The following is a 25,185-nucleotide window of genomic DNA, read 5'->3' on the forward strand; positions in this document are numbered from 1 at the left end:
AAGACAGGCACCGCTGAACAGGGCCCCGCCGTGAAGACAGGCACCGCTGAACAGGGCCCGGCCGTCTCAAGCACCGCTCAGCTGTGCCACGCCGTCTCAAGCACCGCTCCGCTGGGCCCTTTCTGTCAAGCACCGCTCCGCTGGGCCCTTCCTGTCAAGCACCGCTCCGCTGGGCCACGCCGTCTCAAGCACCGCTCCGCTGGGCCCTTCCTGTCAAGCACCGCTCCGCTGGGCCCTTCCTGTCAAGCACTGCTCTGCTGGGCCACGCCGTCTCAAGCACCGCTCCGCTGGGCCCTTCCTGTCAAGCACCGCTCCGCTGGGCCCTTCCTGTCAAGAACCGCTCCGCTGGGCCACGCCGTCTCAAGTACCTCTCCGCTGGGCCCTTCCTGTCAAGCACCGCTCCGCTGGGCCACGCCGTCTCAAGCACCGCTCCGCTGGGCCCTTTCTGTCAAGCACCGCTCAGCTGGGCCCTTCCTGTCAAGCACCGCTCCGCTGGGCCACACCGTCTCAAGCACCGCTCCGCTGGGCCCTTCCTGTCAAGCACCGCTCCGCTGGGCCACGCCGTCTCAAGCACCGCTCCGCTGGGCCCTTCCTGTCAAGCACCGCTCCGCTGGGCCCCGCCGTCTCAAGCACCGCTCCGCTGGGCCACGCCGTCTCAAGCACCGCTCCGCTGGGCCCTTCCTGTCAAGCACCGCTCCGCTGGGCCCTTCCTGTCAAGCACCGCTCCGCTGGGCCCTTCCTGTCAAGCACCGCTCCGCTGGCCCATTGACAGTGCCGGTTCTGTGTCGAGCTAGTGTTCACGCTGCACTCTGGGCACCCTGCCTCCTCCATGACCAGTGGAGTCTGTAATCCACCTGATGGACTGTGGCTTTGCACTCCCCAGGATGGCACAGTGGGCATGGTGGCCCCTTCGTGGTTCTGGCGTCGTGGACTCCTGTGGCTGAGGTGCCCCCGCTTCCCTTCCCCCTGAGGTGCCTATAGTTTTGTCATCTGATGCCCCAGCAGTGTTCTCTCCAACGGACTCAGGTCTCCTGTGTGGGCTTTGCCCATGTGTTTGTTAGACATTGGCCCACGGACTGTGGATATTTGACACACTGAGCAGGACTTATGGACTATGTTCATAGCTTTCGCACTGTTCATGATTTTTGCTTTGATATTTCATGACGATAATTTTCCATGACTTCAATGAACCTAATTTATACATAAATTTAAATAAAATTTTTATTGTGTCTTTGCATTTTTCAGGGGGGTTTGGGGGTGTCACTCAGTTGTTGCTCTGCATTGGTATGTTGATAGTTGGGGGGGGGGGCGTATGTGTGTGCCTGTAACCTTTCGTCCTCCCCCCTCCCCTGTGTCGTAGGTGCAGTACTCACCGTTGTCTTCTGCGCCGGAGTTCGTACTCGTGGTAGATGAGCAGGTAGACAAGAGCTGGTAGGATGTTTAATTCGGGTTCCATGCTGTCCTCCGTCCTCGTGGAGTGTATAAAGGTGAGCGTTTTCCCGTTCTTAGTCTGTTTCCGCCGTGTTTTTATCGGCGGGGCTCCCGCCCCGGAAAAGGTGGCGGATTGGTGAGTTGTGATACTGTGGGCGGTACATTGTCTGCCGCCTGCCTGTTGGCGGTGACCGCCGCGCTGTTTGTCTGTCCCGCCGTGGTGGTCGGAGTGTTAAAGTGGCGGCCTGTGTTGGCGGTTCCCGCCAGGGTCAGAATTCCATTTATTTTACCGCCTGCCTGTTGGCGGGTTGGCCGCCGCTTTATCACCGACCGCCAGGGTTGGAATGACCGCCTAAATTTCCATTATCACTAATAGGGTACATGGCTGTCATGAAGATGATGCTGTTACCCAAATTTTTATTCCTGTTTCAGAATTTTCCAATGTTACTGTCTCAAGCAGTGTTTGACAACTTATGATTCCTGATGATAAATTTGGCCTCGGCAGGAAAACAATTAAGAGTGTGTTGGTAGATACATACCCTGCCATATGATATGGGTGGCCTGAATGCTCCGGACTTGAAGACAAACTACAAAGCAATGCAGAGTATGCTCACTATTGGCTGCACAGCCAATGCAATTTACCACACTTGAACCTTGAAAAGGATGCCTCAGACCCCTGCATGTTACCTCAAATGCTGTTTAGTAAGTCATTACGGTGGCTTGGCATTTTTGATTCCTTAAATTCCTTAAATGTTACAGTACACACTTGGCACAGTCTACTGGAGCGCCAGACCGGTTCCATCTTGTATTCACTGCATGTTCCCTTGACTTCGTGTTCCTGGTTGGTATGGGTCAGGAGACAGGAGTGATACAGGCCTTAAGCACACTCAGGATTGACACCATGGGAGATTTCTTCCAAAATGGCACAATGTGCAAGCTCTTACTCGCTACCATTTTCACAGAGCTCAACACAATTGCAGGAATTGTTGGATGATGATCTTCAGGAGCCCCTGACATGTCAGTGTTCTCCTCTCTACTGCAGGTTGCCACCCCTGTCAGACCTGTGGTGAGTCTTTATGCGTATGCTCAAGAAGCGCACTGACTTTGGTTGACTACGGCCCAGCTTGAGTTGCAGAGGGAGCTCAGTATAGTCATAAGTGACAAACACAGGCAACAGGGACGTAGCTTGGTTAGTAAGTTTGAGGGGGTGTGAGCTTGATATTTTATGACAATCAGCCAGACGTGAAATGGCTTAATACATTATACAATAAGCAGGGTGCATGGGAGGGGCCTAAGGGGTAGTGAAATGCGAGAGGAATGTGGACTGGTAGGGTTACTAAGTAAGGGAAAACACAATATTTTGTAAAATTACAAATATTTTTGCGACTTTAAAAAACTGAGGAGTGAGTGTGTGTGCGTTTATGTATGAATGCATGTAAAAATTCCTGGTAAAATACGGCAGACATCTCACCATACCCGACTGAAAGCATATGTACCCAACTATTTCTCATGAAATTTCTTTATTGGGGGGTGTAGCATGCCACACACCCCTGAAGCTATGCCCCTGACTGGCAATACTTGTTCTGTGGTCAAGATTATCTCATTGTTGAATGGTAGATACCGGTTGGCACATTTTAAATATATTAATCGGGTATACTACACTTCCGAGCAACTATTTTGATATGAACTACGAGATACCACGGAATGTAGCGATGTGGAGAGAGTGTAGCTGGATTTGTACATATTGCTTGGTTCTGCCTTGGCATTCATGAATTCTGGCAGGCGGTATTTAGGGCACTAGAGGTCATCATTGGGGTATTGTTAGCGTTTAGTCTGATGCTAGCAATGTTGGGATATGATAGGGGCATTGACGGGCAGGTTGGACGAATGGTTTCCATAGGTTTACTGCTTGCAAGACGTCGGCTGGTTATGAGATGGGCTCATGGCCCTCTGCCAACCTTTGAGGATTGGCATGCAGATATGGTATACTGCTACACACAATCAGACAGATATAGGCCCTCATTACAACCCTGGCGGTCGGTGATAAAGTGGCGGTAATACCGCCAACAGGCTGGCGGTAACTACCACCAAATTATGACCCTGGCGGAAAGATCTCCGATAGACAGCCAATGTACCACACTGACCACCAGGGCGGAAACAGCGGCAACCACTGCGGTAGCCGGCAATAGCCAGGTGGAAGTCAATGATCCACCCACCATATTAAGACACTGCAAACTGCCACCTTTTCTGGGGCGGTACCAACAACGTCAAAAGCCTTGTGGAATCTGAGCTCTGAAGGGAAAGGACTCTCCATTGAAGAACCACACCGCCATGGAACCTGAACTGCATGTCTTCCCGATGATATTCAACGTTCTGCTCCACCACGAACACCAACGCCGGTGAAGACGACAACGGTGAGTACAGCCGCCTCCCACACAAGGGAAGTGGGGACGAAAATGAGAGTGACACACACACGCACAACACACACCCCATACACACACACCATACACACAACCAGATGCATTACAAAAACAATTTGACCCCGTAACTCGTCTGAATAATGCAAGGACAAAACTATTTCGCAAAAGTGAATGTAATGAGATCAACACAGTATGAAAAATAAGTTAGGCAAGATAACAGATATATACATATGAACAGAAAAAGGGACACAGCTCAGTCCACGATTTGCATAGGCCACATGGCCACAGGCCAAAGTCCAAGGCCACACGTCACCTGCTTCAACACAGAAAGAACACTGCAGGGGCATCAGTTGGTAAATAGGCAGGCACCTCAGGGGGACAGGGGACGGGGGGGCACCTCAGCCGGGAAATGTAACAAGACCACTGGTTCTGCACAGGGCAACATGCCCTGTGCTTGGTCCTGTGGAGTGCAAGGTCAAAGTTCTCATGTGGGTGTCTCACCCTTTGTTCTGGAGGGGGCAACATGCCTTGTGCTTGGTCCTGCGCAGTGATGGGCCACAGTCTCTCAGGTGTACCCAATAGAGTACTACAAAAGGTTCTGGTCACTGTTGGTGCCTCATCTTCTGAACTTTTATGCAGATGCTCTGTCGAAGAGAGCTTTTCCCCCTGAACTAGATTGCAATACAATCGTGGTCCTGCTAAAAGAGAGGCTGCCCCCTGACCAATGCACATTGTATCGGCCAATCTCCCTTATCAATGCTGACATTAATATATATGCTAAAATACTGGCAACATGTCTCACCCATACGCTGGCCCATCTCATTTATCCAGATCAGTCTGGCTTCATGCCAGGCAGGAGTAGGCGGCACTGCATCCGCCGAGTTCAAGTGGCCTTATCGTGTGGCTCACTATCCAATGGTCCTTGATTTTTGCAAGACATTCAACACGATCTCATGGTAATACATGGAAGTAATCCTACGTATGGGGCTGGGGCAGGTGATCCCCCAAATGATCTTCATCCTGTATCATCACCCAACGGCCCAGGTCCTGGTGAACAGAGTACTCTCCCCCACATTTCCTATCGGGCTGGGAATGTGTCAAGGATGTCCCTTGTCCCCGCTGCTATTCGTGCTGGCTATTGAACCTCTAGCATGCCTGTTGCGGAGTGAACCGCTGATGTGGGGCTGGAGATGGGGGATGGAGTAGAAGATAGTGGCACTGTACACCAATGATGTCCTTGTGTTCTTAGAAGATCTGCCCTCGTTGGACCCTAGATGTGTGGAATTATTAGCAAGCTTTGGGGAGGTATCTGGACTTCTAGTCAACATTAAAAAATGAACACTGGTGGAGGTAAGGCCGGATGCGAGGGTTGACAGTAGTGCCCCCAATTCTCAGTGCGGAGGAATGCGTTTAAGTACCTAGGGATCCACATCTCTCTTCTGCCTGAATTAGCGTGGGTGCTAAACTTTAGGGGCCTATCAACACACTTGGAGAGGGACCTGCAGTGCTGGACAGACCTCCCCTTTGACCCCATTGGGCATACTGCCCTCCTCAAAATGATGTGGCTCCCCTGATACTTGTATGCCCTCACAAACTACCCATATGTGATACCAAGGGAGTGGTTCCGAGCACTCATGTCAAAATTTACTAATTTCATATGGAACGGAGGGCGACATAAAGTGACTTTCAATACTGCCAGGAAGGGAGCTGGGGGTCCCGGATCTAAATATCTATTACTTAGCGGCTCAGATGATACCTGTAAATGATTGGTTTGTGGGGTTTGGGATGACCTGGCATAACGGCTTCAAATCCATGAGGTGGCCTTTGGCGGCCTGTTGGGTATGCTTCATGGAGGGAGGATTCCTGACCAGACAGCTTCATGCACCCGGATGGCTATGGGTTGTTGGAGGGCGGCCCTCAGATTAATAAAATTGGACCAGCGCTTTACCCAAATGACCCCACTGTGGCTTGGGGAATGGCTGCACCATCTTACCGCACTTAAGGGGATTCAATGCTGGGACTCCATAGGGATCACCTACCTGGGGGACATGTAGACAGGGGGTAGCCTTCTATCATTTCAGGCTCTGGAGGAACAATATGGGCTGCACAAGACACAATTCTTTCGCTACCTGCAGTTGTGCCACGCTTTGGAACCCCACATTTCCTTAGGTACCCAACTTCCTGAACATAACCCGCTTGAGGCAAAATTATTGGCTGGGAATATGGGGAAGAAAGCAGTATCCCAAATGTATAAGTCTCTACTTACAAACCCCCCTGATGGATTTGACCACCTACAGCAGAAGTGGGTACACTGGGTTGGTGAGCTAGATGACGAAGACTGGCGGGAGGCGGCACTAGCCCCCAGGGAATTGGCCATCTCAGCTAGGCTCCGGATGATACAGTTTAACTGCCTACATGCAAACTAATTAACCCCAGCAAGACTCTCAAGAATGTCCACCCGTGTCAGGTGTGGTCTCTCCGAGGGAGACTTCTTCCATGTGATCTGAAGTTGTCCTCAGATATGGCCCTTCTTGGAGGGGGCCGTCAGTGAATTAGTGGAGGTCCTAGGGCATTCCATAGACTTGAGTCTCAAAATTGCATTGCTGGGGCTTCTAGAGGAATTGGGTGCCCCCTGCGCAGACCGGACATTTGTAGGGGTTGCATGTCTCGTAGCCAAAAGGATTATTGCTCGCATGTGGTGGCAACCCAGAAGTCCATTGTTGGCAGGATGGAGGTGGACTGGTGTGTGCACCAAGAAAAACAATTTATGCCTCCAGAGGATGCCTGGAAAAAGATGATAAGATATGGGGGAAGTGGAGGACCTATCATGGAGTCTTATTGTAATGTAACAATTAGGCCCTCATTAGTTGTCGGTGATAAAGTGTTGGTAATAGCGCCAACAGGCTTGCGGTCATTACCACCAAATAATGACCATAACGGTGAGAACTCTCATAGACAGCCACTTTACCACACCGACCGCCAGGGAAGAAACAACAGCCACCACGGCGGTAGCGGCCTACAGCCAGGTGGAAGTCAATGTTCTGGCCACCATATTATGAGACGGGAAACCGCCATCTTTTCCGTGGCGGTACCAACGACATCAAAAGCCTGGCGGAAACACTGCACAGAAGGGAAAGAACTCACCATTGGAGACACAGGGAACAACCACGCCACCATGGAGCCTGAACTTCAGATCTTCCCAATGATTTTCTACGTCCTGCTCCACCATGAACACCAATGACGGCGAAGACGACCACGGTGAGTACAGCCGCCTAGCACACAATGGGGGGGGGGAGGAAAAAGAGAGTGACACACACATGCAACACACACACCCCCAACACAATACACACAATCAGATGCAGTAATAAAACATAATTACTCTTACCCCTCAGGAATAATGCAAGGACTACAGGAATAGATGAAAGTGAGTGTAATAATATAAATACAGGGGAAATATGAAAATTCAATCTAATGGTATATACATATGTACAGTTCAAGGCACACTGCCTAGTCCTTAATGTGCATGGGCCACAGGGCCACAATGCAAAGTCCAAGGCCCCACTTGTCTCCTACAGCGACACGGAGAGAACACTGCAGGGCATCAGTTGGAAAATAGGCAGGCATCTCAGGGAGATGGGGATCAGGGGGCACCTCAGCCGGCAGATGGAACAACACCACTGGTCCCAGAGGGGACAAAATGCCCTGTGTGTGGTCCTGGGGAGTGCAAGGCCACAGTCTCTCAAGAGGGTGACTTGCTCACTGCCTCTGGAGGGGGCAACATGCCTTGTGCTTGGTTCTGGGGAGTGAAAGGCCACAGTGTCCCAGGTAGGTGACTTGCCCACATGGTCTGGAGGGGGCAACATGCCCTGTGCTTGGTCCTGGGGAGTGCAAGGCCACAGTCTCTCAAGTGGGTGACTTGCCCATATGCTCTGCAGGGGGCAACATGCCCTGTGCTTGGTCCTGGGGAGTGCAAGGCCACAGTCTCTCAAGTGGGTGACTTGCCCACTGCCTCTGGAGGGGGCAACATGCCCAGTGCTTGGTCCTGGGGAGTACAAAGCCACAGTCTCTCAAGTGGGTGACTTTCCCACTGCCTCTGGAGGGGGCAACATGCCCTGTGTTTGGTCCTGGGAAGTGCAGGGCCACAGTCTCTCAAGTGGGTGACTTGCCCACTGCCTCTGTAGGGGGCAACATGCCCTGTGCCTGAGGCAAGTGAAAACACAACTCAAGAAAAATCCCACTTCAACTTAGAAAAATTACGTGAAATGTAGTAAGTTATTTGAGACCAAAATGACAAAAATCCAATCAGGAACATCTGACATACACAGGTTTAAAGATTTATTGTAAGTATAGAGCCTAAAAGCAGAAAGCGCCACTTACAGTTATCCGAGCGTGTGAGACCGGGTGAAAGTCATAGGTTCAGCCCAATGCAATTGAGTGGTTCTCAGATACAGGAACCTTGTTAGTACAGCAGAAAACGTTACCTTCTAAAGTCTGGTGAAAAGAGTTGAGTTCACAGTGGAGCATTGTGGATAGTCGTATCAGTAGCGTGTAGAGAAGGATGGTTGTTGCAGTAGCTTGAAGACTTTGTTGGGCGTCACAGGAAGTGTTGCCAGAGATTCGTGTTGATAGTTGCTGCAGAATTGTTGATGCCTTTTTGCAAAGTGCAGATCTTGTGTTGCCAGGTGTCGCTGGCATTAACTGTAGCATGAACTGTTGGGCTCACCAGAGCTTTGCATTGGCAGTCATCATGGGCAGCATGATCTTGGCATGAATGGACCCGTTTGTGATTACACAGTGCCCAAAACTTCAGGATTTATCTTTTTCTTTGAGGAAGACTTTTGCCACACCAAGAGTCCAGTACCTGAGGGACACCACCTGGGAGTCAAGAACTCACTCCAGAAGAGGACAGCAGTGCTCAAGCGAGTCCACTTGCATGTTTAGCTGCAGGTCCAGGCAGCAGGTCAGCTGGGCAGTTGCAAGGAACCTGTGGAGGTTGTTATGCACTTGTAGCTCAGTAAAGAAAGTCAGTTAGCTGATCCTTGAAGTTACCTAGGCCTGGGATGAAGGGTGCAGGTCCAAACTTTCTTTTTATCAGGCAGGGCAGCAAGTAGCACAGTAGCAGAGTACCTGGGCAGTAGAGTGGTAGGCTTTCTGGCAGCAAAGCAGATCAGCAGTCCTTCTATTGTATCCACAGGTCCAGGAGTGTACTAAAGAATTGGTGTCTGAGGTCGAATGTTCATATTAAATGCCTTCTTCAAGTGGGAGAAACGTCTAGAGGATTCCAAGGGAAGTGCTCAGGTTTCTTGCCTCTTATGCCCTGGCCCCAGACTAACTACAGGGGGGGTGCAATCCTTTGAGTGAAGGCAGGACACAGCCTACTATGGTGTAAGTGGGGCTGTGCCTACCTCTGCCCTCTCATTCTGCCAGTGATGACCCATCCAGGCACACCTAAGCTCTTTGTTGTGTGTGGCAGTCTAAGTAGATTACACAAAGACCAACTGACAACTACACCCAGTCATGTGACCCAGAAACAGGCTGCACACACTAATTGGCTAGAGCATTAAAATGCTAACTTTCTGAAAGTGACATTTTCAACATGGTAATTCAAAATTGGACTTTACCATAAAAGAGGATTTTTCATTATAATTCCAAAGGCTTCAAATTTGTAAGTTACAGGTTAGTAAATGTGGTAATGTAACTTCTATGTTATCCTATGCGAGAAGCAAGCAGTTCTTGCAGAAGTGAAAAATTAATTTAAGAGGATATGTAAAACTTAGAATTATATGTCCTACTTTTTAAATACATTGGGTCCTGCCCTGTGGCTGTATAGTGCCCACCCTAGGGGTTGCCTATGTGTATTAAAAAAGGCAGGTTTAAGCCTGGCGAAAGGTTTATTTTGACAGATTGAAATAACAGGCTACTATGGCAGGGTAGAGACATGTGTAAATGCCACTTAAGTGAATGGTACAGTAAGTGCTGAAGGTTCACTAGTAGCATGTAACTGACAGGCCCTGGGTGTAGGTAGTTCCAATTTACTAGGGACTTTAAGTAAATTGAATAGGCCAACTGGGTCTAAAGCAATGTTACCATGTTTTAAGAACTGAGCACACACACTTTAGCACAGGGTCAGCAGTGGTAAAGTGTACAGACTCTTAAGGCCAACAAAAACAAGATCAGCAAAAACTGAAGGAGTAAAGCAAACAGTTTGGGGGAAGACCACCCTATGGCTGACAGGTCTAACAGGAGATGTTTGGGAATACAGAAGAGCAGAACATTTGTTATTATCAGTACATTTCTCTCAATTTTTGGCTTTTAGAGCTAAGCAGCATGCAAGAAAAAAAGAGCACATTTTGTAATAAGCCCTTTGAATTTCACAATATTATGGGTAACAAAAAGTTCAGAGTTGTTTAAATGAGCACTATCCTTAAACTCAGAATCTTGGGCACATTTGAAAAATGCACAGGTTTTTTGTATTCCCATTTTATTCATTAGATTTTTCAATATGAATTGCTGCATGGTCAATGCACAATTAACTATAATTGAAAACTGATTCTCAGTTGTTGGCTCTGGGTATCGGGTGCTTTTAAACAATCATCAAACACTATAGCCCATATTTATACTCTGCTTGCACTGGATTTGCGTAAAAACATTTATGCAAATTCGGTGCAGAACTAACACCATATTTACACTTTGACGCTAGACACGTCTAACGTCAAAATATCTCAGTGTGCGTCATTTTCTGGATGCGTTAACCCGCCATGCATTAATGAGATGCAAGGTAGGCGTTCCAGTCCAAAAAATGACTTGAACACCTGTGTGCCATGTTTATCCAACCGCACAAAAATCCTGCATGGCTGGGAGGCGGAGGCGGAAAATGGCGCACATCCGGATTCGTGCAAAAAATTAACGCCTGGGTCAGGTCAGGGCAGGTGTTAAAATGGGGCAAATACACCAGTACTTAAGGAAAACCCACAGAAGCAACATCAGAGCTCCAAAAGGAAGACATGGAGGTGCTCTTCATCCAGCATACATGAAGACGCAGAGCACAGGAGCAACAGCAGCAGCTTCCACCACACCAACAGGGACCCCAAAGGCAACGCCGAAGGCAGGAGAGGATATTCCGGACCAGGACAATCCTTCAGGGCCTCAGGGAACATGACATCATCCAGAGGTACAGACTAAACTGGCAAGCCATACAGCAGCTGCTGTGCCACATTGAGCCACAGTTGGCACCCAGATAGCAGACACCCCACATCATTCCACCAGAGACCAAGATGCTAGCTGTCCTACACATGTTGGCAAGTGGCTCTTTTCAAACCAGTGGTGCCCTGGTTGCCGGGATCTCAGCCCTCATTCTCTGCCTTCCTTCCCAAGGTACTGGATGCCATCATCTCCCTCACACCCCACCACATCAGCTTCCCCAACACACAGCAGAAGCAGCAGGAGACCAAACAGAGCTGCTATCAAATCAATGGCTTCCCACATGTGCTTGGTGCCATTGACTGCACACATGTATGGATTGTGCCACCTGCTGCAACGGAGCATCTGTACCGCAACAGGAAGCACACACACGCCATCAATGTGCAGGTCATTGTGGATCACCAGGGATTGATCACCAACATCGTGGCAAAGTGTACATGATTCGTTCATCTTCCGCCACAGCACCATCAATCAACACTTCCAGGATGGATGAAATGGAAATGGCCTACTTGCTGGTAAGTACAGAAACCTAGTTATATGCACACTGCACAGCAACCCTGTAGGACACACAACACATACACCACTACATTGACATGAGCCCAGGAAGACACTGAGGTTGTGACACTGCTAGTCATGTTTGATATCCTGACCCAATGGGATACACACCTATGGACAAATGACGGATGCAAATAACAATAGGTGCCACTCGAGAGCCACAAGGGACCAATTTAAAACCACACAGTGACAATGACATGGCCTTAACTGCCAGTACAACTTGGAAGATGAATCTCAATATCACATCAGTAACACTCAATCACACACCCTTCCAAGCAATACGTACTGTGTAAGGGGTGTGTAATGTGTTTTGCTGCAGGTCAAGCACCATGAGACACATAGCAAGATGATGCTGACTCTAATGAAGGTGACATGGAATCATTGAGGCAGTACCAACATCTCACATCACTCCTGGGGTGACATTGCCCACTAGCAATAAGGAAGTGGACTGTGCTATGAACACATATTGATGTGACAATAATGCAAAGTGCACACTGCTAGACATACGGATTGAGACAATTACACATATACATAACAGATGTACAGGCTCATGGACCTTCTGACACTTAAACCTTCACCCCCACAACCAAGTAAGCTAGCTTACCATGAGCAGGTTCAGTAGTGTAGGTACACGTATGCACATGAGCCAACTTGAGAAGGACACAAAAATAGGTTTGCATAGAACTTGTCACACATGGGATATTTGTGCATTGTCAATTGTGAACACTTCAGTGTTGCCAACTTATGGAGATGTGTTGTACATTGTCACCTAGCCAAATCAAAGGGCCTCACTGTTGTTTATCACATGCTATTACACATGTTGAATTGGATGGGATGTTCATGCCATATAGTGCAACCGTGTTACCACCACAGTGGAATCGATTGTGTGTGTGGAAGTATCATGTCACCTCCAGTGAGGGCACATGGACACTTCTTTCACATGACATAATGCATGGGAGATACACAATGAACTGCAAGTTTACAAATATACCGCTGATATCAGGTCAATCAGCCAAACACCAGTTTTGATAATTAAACAACCCAATGCAGAAAGAACATCCTAGAAGTCTAGGATCCCACACAATAACACAAACACAGATGAGTCACAGACGACACAAGATGACAAGAAAGATAATCAAGGTGCAAGCAACATCCAAATGTTTACACTCATTTTCTCTTTCAGCTGATCAGGGTTACGGGATCCAGCCATGGATTATGACCCAATTTGCCAACACAAGCACAGCACCAGAGCGTGCCTCTAATGAGGCACATCGGAGGACATGCACCATAGTAGAGAGGACTTTTGGCATCCTGAAGTCCAGATTCCAGTGCCTCGACATCACCGGAGGCAGCCTCCTATATTCACCTGAAATGGTCTGCAAGATCATTTTGACTTGTGCCATCCTGCACAACATTTGTGTAAAGATGAACGTTCCCCTCTATGAACCAGACCCACAAATGCCTGAAGAGGAGGAAGAGGAGGATGCTGTTCATGAAAATGAGGGGGACCATCCAAACACTGCAGCAGGATTGCGTCAGAGATAACACATTGTACAAAACTTCTTCTAACTTCAGTCACCATCACCACTTTGTTATCATATGTCATTAAACACCTACCTTCATCACTCAATCATGCTCTGGGTAATTTTTATGCATCACATGATCCCTAGGAATGATAATCAGAGTTTAGCCTCATGGAGCTTTGCAGAAAAACAGATAAGGATACTGAAAAAGCCACATCACATTTGATGGGTATGAATGTACACCCAACATCACACACAGTGTAAATGACATATATCCTGTCTATTTCACATGTGAAGGGCAATATCAGAGGACCACAGCTATGACACACATCCATGTTGACAACATGGTCCATTGCAGCACATGACACACAACAAAGACACCGTCAATCATGAGGTAAAAAAGTGTTTCATACTTGGGGCAGTGGATTTGCTTTTGCATTGGTAACAGGAATGTATGACCAGACCCTTGACAGCAGTAAGTGTGACATCAGCTATCTTTGCAAGGAGCATGTGTGACAAGGAGTCCATCTAAGCAGAAATTGGATAGCACGAGTGCCCCAGGTATGACAAGCATTGCTCACAAGACATGCCCAGCGCAGTCCATCCCAGGTAATAAGTCCTGCCACTGCCATGTTTTCAGTCTCTGCCCACCCTTCTCTAGGGGGCCCTGTAAATGGACTATCTGTACCCTGAGAATCTTCATCTACACACACCCAGACTCCCATTCTGACTCCTGTGTGCTTCCCTCTTCAGTATGGCATGCCATAGTCAAAGTTCATCAGTCTGCATAGACTTCAGATCCGATAATGCACTGCCTGGTAGTCAGTAGGACCTGTAATCAGCTGTCCATTGCTTCCCATGTGAAAAGTCCACTTGGCCCTTTGAACTTGATTCTCAACTCCAGGACTTGTGAGAGACTGAAGCTGCACACACCTGTGAGCACTTCCATGCAGACCAGCCATTTGAACCTGCCCTGCCATTGCTGCTGACTGGAACTGCTTAGAAGCTGCCCTTTTCTGAATCTCCTTGTTGTGCATTGGCGTACAAATCACTTGTGTAACAGAGCCCTTGGGGGATTGTGTAACGTTGCAGACCACATCACTAAAACAGTTTTTAGTTCCCACAGTGTTGTTCCAGCTTTTCCCAGTCAGAGTCTGCTCACTGTGTATTTGCCATGTTAGTTCCTGACATTGCCTGCATCCTGTTAGGCTGACTGGTTACTGTCTTTGCATTAACCATAGAGGTTCCCTGTGGCAAACATTTGTGTCATGGTTGCTTTCCATGCCTTCTCTTTCCTCCTGGGGTATTGTGTCAGGTAGGTCTACGATGAATCCTCAAATATATAGTATAGTTTAATCAGTTTCCTTATTGTATTCTGATCTGGGACATGTATTCAAATTGCCTAATCCAGCCCCCATTCCTTGTCTGATTTTGCATGTATTCATTAGTGCCAAACAGTGATAGTGTGCTATGGCTGTAGGCATGGATTCGGTACGGTGCCTCCAGCACAACAAACAAGGGTTGCCAATGTGTATGTAAGGACAAAACATGTTTGTGCCCTGACGGTCCACACACAGATTCACTTCTGCCCCCACCTTTTGATAGTGCTCGCGTGGTGACTAGCTGTGAGATTAATCAGCACAGAGGCACTGATGTTCCCTGTTGCAGTGGGAATTTTAGAGGCCACCCTGTGTACAAATGTTGTGATGAAAGCTGCCTGTTTCCTATTACTGATCCATAAAGTTTTTAAGCACACCAGTGTTGCCGTGTCGTCAGCCTTATTAAAGTTCTGCAGTGCCACAGCTGGACTATCCCCATGTGTGTCGTTAGTTGTTCTTTGGCTTTAGGTCACATCTGCTTTGAAGGATACTCTGTTAATTCAGGGAATGGCTCCACAGACTCATGACTAGACCTGCACATAACTGTGAGAACATGGAGGCCAATACTGACACAGGGTACACATGGCCACACACTTGAACTGGACACCTTTGTGCACTGAACCACTGAAAATATGTGAACACATGCAGCATGGTCTGCTGGTCCTCCACAGCCACAGGAGAAACATAGGTCATTTACAGGACTCAAACTTTGTTGTACCATAATTTTTTGGATTGGAGTTGGGACTCTGTGTCACAAACACTGTACCTACCTAGCATGTTCAAAGGCCTGCCTCATGGGTAGTATACACACAAGTGACCATGAAGTGGTATCCAACATTCCATTACATGTGATGGCTTACATTTGTAACATTGCCATTATCAACCGTCCTCTATCTATCCTGTGTATAGTTTGTCATGGGAGATGTTTTGTCCCCAAAGTCAGGAAAGTTCACACAGCATAAGACGCAACAGATATGACAAACACATATCATGACTGATGTACCTCAATGAATGGCATCTGATGGTTATCCACAATTACAACACATGCATACAAGCACATTATGCTAAACATGTCTTGTGACGTTCACACAGAGGCCCAACAACAATTGAAATAGCCAATTCACAGACATAAACACACAGGCCATGAGTGAAGTTTTTATGTTGTGTAGCCTTGCTATTCTCTATTGACACACCACCTGCTCAAACTAGGGAATACCAATTTTAATTCCAAATGTTTGGGTTGCTGTTGCGTCAGTTAAGAATGCTAATCTGGCACAACAACATGAGTATTATGGTACGCAGTAGTGTGGTCTGCCACATGTGCCCAAACACTAGAACACACACAGCAGGCCCTAACAGCCTATCTTTGTATAGTTATAGCCTTCATGTATGTTACAAATGAGAAAAATTACACAAACACAATTAAAGACAGATATTTTGAGTCAAAAGCGTAAAAAAGACACATATGTGTCAAAATATGCTGCATATGTGTTAAAAAATTACGCTCACAGCCACTATTCATTGATTGGTCCCTAGCGTTAATTCCAACACTGCATCCCATGAAATTGGTTACCCATGAAAAATATATTGATCCTTGAATGTGTGGGGAATTTTTAAGCAGATGCATCAAAAAATATTGACGCAAAGCCCGTAAGCGTCATAAAATTACACACATCATCATAAAAACGCACCACATTTGAGACAGGAAGTGATGTAATAGGATATCCTGTTTACAGAAATGGTACAGTGGGTGTACTTTCACTTTGCAGTCTGTGATTCCTCTAGACTGTGTGGCTGTCTACAGAGTTGTGTCTGTCAAAATTGGGCGTTTTGCCTCCTGTGTGCCATTTCAATTGTCATCTGTTGTTTTTGTAAATGTCTCTGTAAATCAGTGTAAGTGTGTTTTTGTCATTTTTTGTGTCTAATTTTGTCTTTGTACTGTTGGGAGTGTGTAATGGGTATTGTTAGTTAGGGTATTGTTGGGCTGTTTGTGGGTTCTTTAAGTTTCATTTTCATATCTCCTTTCCCTGTATTTTCCTGTTTTCCCTTTCCTATCCCTATTATTTTTGTGATGTTGGGAAGTCCACGTCTGGGGAGAATTGATGAGGAGGAGCTGGGGCCTTTCATTTGGCTGGTGTGCCACTTCCTCTCCTTGATGTTAGAGGCTGGTGGCAGAGTGATACAGGGGTATCACACTGAGGCGAGGAGGCTCAGGTGGTCCAAGGTGCTGTTCCACCTCAAGAGAGTGTTCAACAGCCAGCGCAATCACAACCAACTTAAACATCGCTGGGCTGACCTTGTGGCCAGAGAGCAAGACCTGCTGGACCACCTGGGTGTGGTAATTGGTGGCCCTGTTGGTGAGTACAAATCAGACTAATGTGTACAGTAAAATGCTCTGTAGTGACATTAGCAGATTTTGCGACATGCTGCATGCAATGTTTGTGGACATGTGGAATGCAAGTTGAACATACAGTGGCCCTGAGTTATACAATATTTGCTACCCATTACCGTCATTTGTTGACTCAAAAGCTGCACAAACTTACAAAAGACAACTTGATCTTGTAAATTAGTGCCGCTTTGACGGTCAATAGATGATGGTATTGACAGTGTCAATTTAGTATTTGCATTTGTGTTCCATCCTGCAGCCAAATCCCATTATTGACATGGTTATTCACAATTCCTAATGTGCAGTCACATTGGCAGCTACACCAAAGCTACTTCTCAATGCATCTGCCATCCATTGCACCCACCACTCAAGGTTACTATGGTTCTAAATGTGTTGTGAAGTTTGGATGTGTTTGGATGTGTTTTTAAATCTGTCATTGTTTGAGACTTGATTTGGAATCTTGGCCACTGTGGTACGTCTGCCTGCAGCCTGATGTTCATGTGAACTCTTTTAAGCTGAATGATGTTATAATCTTATGTAGTATTGTATACATAATTCACACCTATCATTTCTTACATTGTACTCCCAGGTTACATATTTGCCCATACACTCGTACACATCAATTCCTGCTGTTTGGTGTGTGTGTGATGAAAGTTTATAGTCAGATGTCACATACATAAAGATTGCCTTGAAGGGAATGTTGGACACATTGATTTTCAGCTTATACATACCTTGAAGCGGACTTTTTCAGTCCAACACAGCATTATACTGTTAGTTTTCAATGTACTTCAGAAATAAGCATCAGGAAGCACAGATGATGATACTATCCAGACCCCAGTGCATAGTTATCAGCCCACAATCTTTCAACGCAGTTGTATTGACATTCTATGGCCATTGACATGTGACATACATCACTAATCTCCTACACAGTTGATGTGTCACATTATAAAGAGACAAAGTGGTTGTGTAAGTGCTATTTATTTGAAAGTGCTGTAGTGCAATAATGGCATAGTTTAGGATTGTGAGTCCATTAGTGTGACGCCTTCTATGGTGATGCTACACAAGTGCAATGGGACATGTCATTGGACATGCTGGGGTGAAGTGTCATACAGTGCAGAGGAAGATTAATTGCCAATGAGGTAGTGAGAGACAATCACAGAGCATAGTGTCAAGGTAAACAGTGTGCTGGAGAACAGTGCATGTGACCAACTGTTGCAAGACTGGCATGTTAACAAGCACAGGACCTAGCATATCAGTGCCCATGTGGCATGGACTTGTACTACCGGGTACTCCTACGGGTGAAGGTGATCTGTTCCACGTCTTCATCTTCTGATGTGTGTGTCGTCTCCTCTGCCCTTGGTGGTGGTGGGTATGAAGGGGCAACACACACTTCAGTGTTGGAAGACGTGGAGTCAGAAATCCTGGTAGATGCCAACTGTGGGGCTATTAAGGGCATTACTGCAGCAAGGGGGAGCTGCTGGTTCTTGAGTATAGCAGTTACATCACTGTGGTAGGCAGCCAGGTCGGCCCTGAGGGGGTCATGATTGCATTCATGCATACAGTGAAAGGTTTGGGGTGCCAGGTGTTGTGGCAACTCCCTCACTGCAGTGGTGAATTCCCTTACACTTTGTTGTAGTCCTTGCAGGATGGATGTTAGTGCTTGCATGGCTGCTGCCTGTTCTGCAGATGACATCATGCACACACTCATCCCCTCAAGGCAGGCTGCCATATTTTGCATTCCCACCAGCACCTCCTTGGCCAGCTCCCACTGTACTCCAACTACAGTATTCTCAAAGGTGGTACCAGTGTCCTCAGAGTCCTCAGCTGGGTTGGAGCTGGCAGGTTGTGCTATTGGGGTGGTGGGTGGGTCCTCTGTGATCGCTGCTACTTCTGTGCTCCTCCTTGCGACTGGAGGGTTCCAAGGACATCTTGGAGGGTCTGCTGGCTATTGTCTGTCAGCTCGTCATCCATGTCATCAGGGAAGTCCAGGACAGGCATATCCCCAGGAGAGCCTTCGTCCTTTGCAATGAGATATTGTACAATAAGTGTGTCTGTGTTGTGGCATTTGTAATGTGACGTTCCTGACTTCCTCTTAGTTGAACATTGTGATCTTGGTTCCTGTTCATCGTTCCTGTCATTAAGATTAGCAGTCTCACAGGCCTATGCCCCACCTGCATGTCACATGTAGTGTGGGCAGTTTGGGGAATTATCTGCGTCACGTCCTCTAGGTGTAGGTTCTGTCCAAATTGTATGTTGACACCTTCTTGTACTACTCAACCCTCCTTCTACTTACATTATCATGGTGTGGCCTTGCACTGGCTGTGGGTGTTCTGATGGACCTTGCACCACACTTAACAATCTGGAACTGACCCAGTCTAAGATATTTCACATCCACCTATATGTTGCTGAGACCTAGCATATACTATGTGAAGCATTGGCATGGCATGATACAGGTGTCAGCATTGGTAGTGTGACACACATGTCCTCCCCCTCAATGCTGTTTCTTAGCACTATGACACTTGAGATGTTGCATGGTGGCAATGCGGCTATTGTAACACAGGCACAGGGTAGACCCTGAAATGTGCAGCATTGGTATGACATTACTGCTGTGTACCTCATAATGTTAATAACAATACCTGATTTTATAGCACCTATAGACATGAGCATGTGACAGGATTTGCACATTGTTAGTAACTACAGGGGATTGATAACATCGTCATCCTGAACCCTCTATTTTGGGTGTGTTTGATCCATGGGCACATAACTGCCATTGGCTACCTGAACTGCACACACAGCACAGGTGGTAGTGGCAACTGTTGTCAATGGTAAATACCACTTGTGGATATGGCCTGAGACTGGAAATTGAGCCCGAGTTCATGTAGCGACAATACCAGCTGTCGTGTGACAACAGGCCAGTTTTACGTTGTACCCTACTCTCCTGGACTGCTTTTGCCTTTCCAACAGCCTTGGCATGGCAGAGTACCCCCATGCAAAGGTTGTTGGTGTAGTGTTGTGCTGTGCCCCAGGTTTCTCCTGCACAGCCCATGCACCAGTGCCGTGCCCCTTTGCCCTTTCCACTACCTGATTATCATGGCTGACAAGCATAGTGTAGTAGGTATGCCCCCCGCTTGCAGTTAACAATTAGGCATTTTTATCCCCCATGCCACTTACCCTACTGTGTTGTATCCTGGTAGTCTGCGATGTCCTGTCCTTGAATCCCTGTGACGATCTCCTCTGAGATGACAGCTGCCACCATCTCCTCCATGTGTTCCAGGGCCTCCTGCGGTGCTGGACTCCCACCTCCAGTCTGCAGTGCTGCCTTCCTGTTCCTTGCCATCTTTTCCTTGGTGCTGCGCTTGCAGTCATGCCAGCGGTTCTTGCACTCAGTGACTGTTCTCCGTACTTCTGCCACACTGTTGATCTTATCGACAATTTGTTGCCAAATTGCCTCTCTCCTCCCAATTGGCAATTTTGGGGTGACAAAAAGTTGATGCTGGTGTTCCATCACCTCTTTTACCAGTATTTCCTGCTCCTCTGCACTGAACCGACACTTCCTTTTCTTCTTCTCCCTCTCCTGGGTCTTGTCTGGGTCCTCCTGGCTGGTTCCTGGTCGGTTGTAGTTTTCCTGGGGTCTCTCATGGCTTCTGGGATCCATTTTGGGGTGCCTTTGTATATTTTGCTGTGTTTACATCACTTTTTGACGCTATTGCGGGAAAAAAAGGCGCGTATCCGGTTTGCCACATCGTAAACTGGATAAAAGTCATTTTCTCCATGTTAATGTCATTTTACCGAATCGCAAAACGGGTTTTCGACTCGCAATTAGGAAGGGGTGTTCCCTTCCTAATTGCGACTCACAGTGCAATGTAGGATTGTTGCAAACCAATTGCAGTTTGCACCCATTTCAAATGGGTGATAACCCATTCGCAAAAGGGAAGGGGTCCCCAAGGCGACCCCTTTCCCATTGTGAATGTCACTGTAAACATTTTTTCAGAGCAGGCAGTGGTAAACGAAAACATTTCATTTTTTGTTTTTGTAATGCATCTCGTTTTCCTTTAAGGAAAACAGACTGCATTTAAAAAAAAAAAAAATGCTTTATTTAAAAGCAGTCACAGACATGGTGGTCTGCAGTCTCCAGCAGGCCACCAACCCTGTGAGGGCCGCCATTCCCAAGGGGGTCGCAGATTGCGACCTACCTCATGAATTTTCATGAGGTGGGCATTTGCGACCCCTTTGCAAATCGCAAATGGTGTCAAGGACACCATCCTTCATTCGGATTTGCGACTCTCAAATTGCGAGTCGCTCTGACTCGCAATTTGCAGGTCGCAAATCTGAACCTACGTACATGTGGCCCTAGGTTTCTCTTTAAATGTATGATGTGCAGATGTTGGGAAGTATTGGTGGATTCTTTGGACTGTGCTTTCATAGTCTGCTGATCAAGTTTCTACAAATTAAAGGTCATCAACAACAAACAGGTGGTCAGAATGGTCTTTGCTATATCCAGGCCTAACAGCATCACTCTCGGGACCTCCCACAATCCTAAACTGGCACCACGTTTTCCAGATCCATTTTTATGTGCTGCTCCACTCTAGTTTTTTGTTTTTCTTTGAGCTCTGGGGCCTGTAGTCCTGCTTCATAATAGACTAACAAAGACTACAAGTACCCGGAATTGAGAGAAAAAAAACCTGTACTACAGCACCACCTCAAACATTGGACCTGGGAAGCTTGACTGGGCTGTAAGGAGTCTCAAACAGAAGACTGGTGTCAAGAACCATCAATATACATATCACCCTTAGATTTAGCTGAAATCCAACTCCCTCAAGCAGAAGGGCCTGCTTGACAAATTGGCATGACTGCATTACTTCCATTTGTTCCAGATGAAATCCAAAGGAAAAAGAAGCTATTCTTCTCAGGATACACCATTAGTACAAATTAAGCTTGGAAACGCCTGGATGAACTTAAATCCAGTCACATCACCCCTATGAAGACACGTTCTAGGCTTCTGGGTTGATCATTCCTTATCAATACCATGTCAGATCGATCATATGATAAAGTCACCCAGATCTACATTTTACTGGCCTAAAAGGTAAAACCCTTCTGACCCCTACCCTCCTGAAAGAGTTTAGAGTATATGTTCGAGTGCTAGTGGTTTTGGAAATACCACCTTCATGGAAGTTCCATAGTCCACGCTCTTGCTGTCTCCTCCGCCTTGGTGTATTTGGCAGTTAGACCAGTGTTAGGCATTTTGAGAGGGTTTGTTCACATACCCTGTTACTGAAGGAACTTCACTGGTTCCCTACCGAAGCCAGAATTAAGTTTAAGCTGGCATGCATTACAGTCAAAGCCATCTACTCTGCCCAAACCAATTACATTTGATCAACCTTGAAATTCTCGGGAAGGAGTAAAAACCTAAGAAGAAAAGCTATGCGAAGATGTGTGTAAAGGAAACGGAGAACTCAAAACGGCAATAAACAGTCCTTCTTAGATGCTGCCCCATCTCTAAGTAACTCCCTCCCTCCCTCCTAAAGCGAGATGAAAAGAAGGCCTGCTTTAATTTTACTAAAAAATCATATTTTTTTCTATCTAAAAGTTCGCTGAAATGCGCTCCTATCAATGCTTACACTTATGCAAACGGCTGCCCTCCCCTCTTTCTCATTCTCCTTTTTCCTTCAGTCGATGACCTACTACCCTCGTTGTCTTCTCTCGACTGCTCAATCTCGCCTCACCTTTCCTGTCATCCCCCGCCTATCTGTGGCTATCCCCTCCCTTTGTCTCCCTCATCATCCTCCCCAGTACCCTTTCTACACTGTTTCCTTTTGCCTGCTGTTCCTCTCTCTTGTGATCCTCCCCCCGTTTCTCCCGTCTTCATTATCACTTTATTCCTCTGCCCTCAGGATCCCCTTCGCCACACTCTAGCGAGCCTATACCTGTTCATTGCTGGTTCAATTTCAAGTCTTTTACCTCTGCTTAGATACATGTGTAATAAAGACTACAGTACCCACATCTGGTTGCTCTGTAAAGGGCACTGACACCCTCTGCTAGAACGAACTATAGAAACATGTAAAACCAATGAATAAATACATACATGATCAACTTCCTTTGTCTACTCGTTGTTTCTGTATATACATGGGTTTTAATCAGTGCTACATGCTACTCGGCTCTAACCTCATCATTCCCCTGAAGTCACTATAGCCTTAGAACCCGCCGTAGCGGGCTCTACCGGCTATTAAAGGCCCGCTCCCGCGTTAAATGCCCGAGCCGAAGGCGAGGGCATTTAACAAGGGAAAGGGCCTTTAATAGCCGGTAGAGCACGCTATGGCGGTTCTAAGTCTATTAGAACATTCTGCCACTCAGGGCAGAATGTTCTATTAAAAAAACAAATTGCTCATGGAGCCCGAGGGGATTAGAATCCCCTCGGGCTCCGTGAGGCTTTGTCCACAGCTGTTGCTGTGAACAAAGCGAACATTGGAATGTTGGCGCTGCAGGCTTTTACTGGCCAGTAAAAGCCCGCAGCACTCCATTGTTTTCAATGGAGCTGCCAACCTTCGAATGTTCTAATATACTGGAGCACATGCATTCAATGAGGAACAGCGATGAAGTCTTGCTGAAACCCAAGTAGATTCCATCCATGTCTCTCTTTTGATCTATTTCTTGAGTCCCAGTCCAAGGATTCTGTAGCTGTGTCCTTCCTGACCGTCCCTAGATGACACCTTAGTGCCAGTTGTCCTGTGACCCAGTGACTTCAGATATCCCAGTAACCACCCTTCCAAAATCTTCCCTTTTCCCTTCTGCACGCTGTAGATAAGGCGTACAGATGTGAAGACACCGCCTCCACTCTGATTATAAAACTGGGAAGAAGGGCAATATCTGCCCGTCTGTAGTACATCGGCAACACAGCTGTTTCCAGAGCAGCTACCAACATTTCGAAGTCTCATGCAGTCACGGTATTTAAAAGTATCTGGCAATGTAAAATCATTTCTATTCAGTAAACAAAGTCTTTCACTGTCCAGGATGCTGCCTCATGAACAAAGGCTTGCCTTTGTCATCACAACCTTAATGGAGTCCCATTTTGTAAGGTAGGCTCTACCTCACTGGGTCATTATTAGCATTAATTTATCCTCCATAGAGTTCCACACATGCATAGTGTTGAACAAGCATAACCCTAGCATAGCCATAATGAGGCAAAATGAAATAACCATGAAAATGTGAGCTATTCGACCCAAATGATCTTTTCTGTGCTTATCAGTTTCTTCAAGGTCTAATGGGAAGGAGTCAGAAGAATGCATCGACCACTGGGAAATTTGTAGGCTACATTACAACCCACAGCATATTTTATCCGCGTTCAAGCCCAGTGCGAGTCCCAGATAGAATTAAGGATGCGTACTTTAGGTGTAAAAACGGTACTCCCAGAGGGCGGCCGAGCTCTCTGTCACTGCATCTTCCACTATGCAATTTCCTTGTCAAACTGTAATTCGTAGCAATGGAATAATAAAACTGTGAACAGCGAAATATCTCCGTGGCTGTAAACAGGGAATTTAGATGCAATAATTACGTGGAAGAGAGAACAATGATTTGTTGTAAAAGAGCAATAACGTGCAGTATAATTCCAAGGCAGAAATCAGGTTATCCACAGAGTACCTGTGTTAGCTCGAATTGCAACTAGAGACAGACTACAATAATGAATACTGTTAATAAAAAATGTTGAGTTGTGAATTTCTCACAGTAATGTTCGTTGTGACTAATGTCTATGATTAAGCAATTCTGAGGCTTGGCTCAATGCACTTTCTCTGTGGCGAAAGCTAATGAATGCAAAGTATCCCTCGGGTCTCACGGCTAGCATCACAAGTGTAAAAATGACTTTTATAGTCCAGTAATATTCTGAAGACATAGTGAGATGGCACTCTCTTCCCAGCACAACTTCAATTAAGATGGAGCACAGAAGGTTTTCCATTGTACTCTTTAAATACAAGGGGTAGGTGACAGTTTTAACTGTGTGCAGATGAATCCTCTATGCCAGTATTCCCAAACTGTGGGTCCCAACCCACTAGTGGGTCGCCAGCCAATCATAGAGCAATACATAAAGATACCTCTGAATCTTGTATGTATCTTGTCACATTGCTGTACTTCATAGACAGAGGTCAAATGCCAGGCTAGGTCTTCTGATAAATTGTTGCCTATTTATTTAACATGGGGGCTTTTGCTTATGTTTCTTTCTCTGACTGCAAAGTGAGAGGAGTTTTTAAAGTGAACTGACAATCTTACAGGGGCAGATGGACTGTGAAAGTAAAGGGAGA

This window comes from Pleurodeles waltl, chromosome 1_1 (genome assembly GCF_031143425.1).
Source record: "Pleurodeles waltl isolate 20211129_DDA chromosome 1_1, aPleWal1.hap1.20221129, whole genome shotgun sequence".
Classification (NCBI taxonomy): domain Eukaryota; kingdom Metazoa; phylum Chordata; class Amphibia; order Caudata; family Salamandridae; genus Pleurodeles; species Pleurodeles waltl.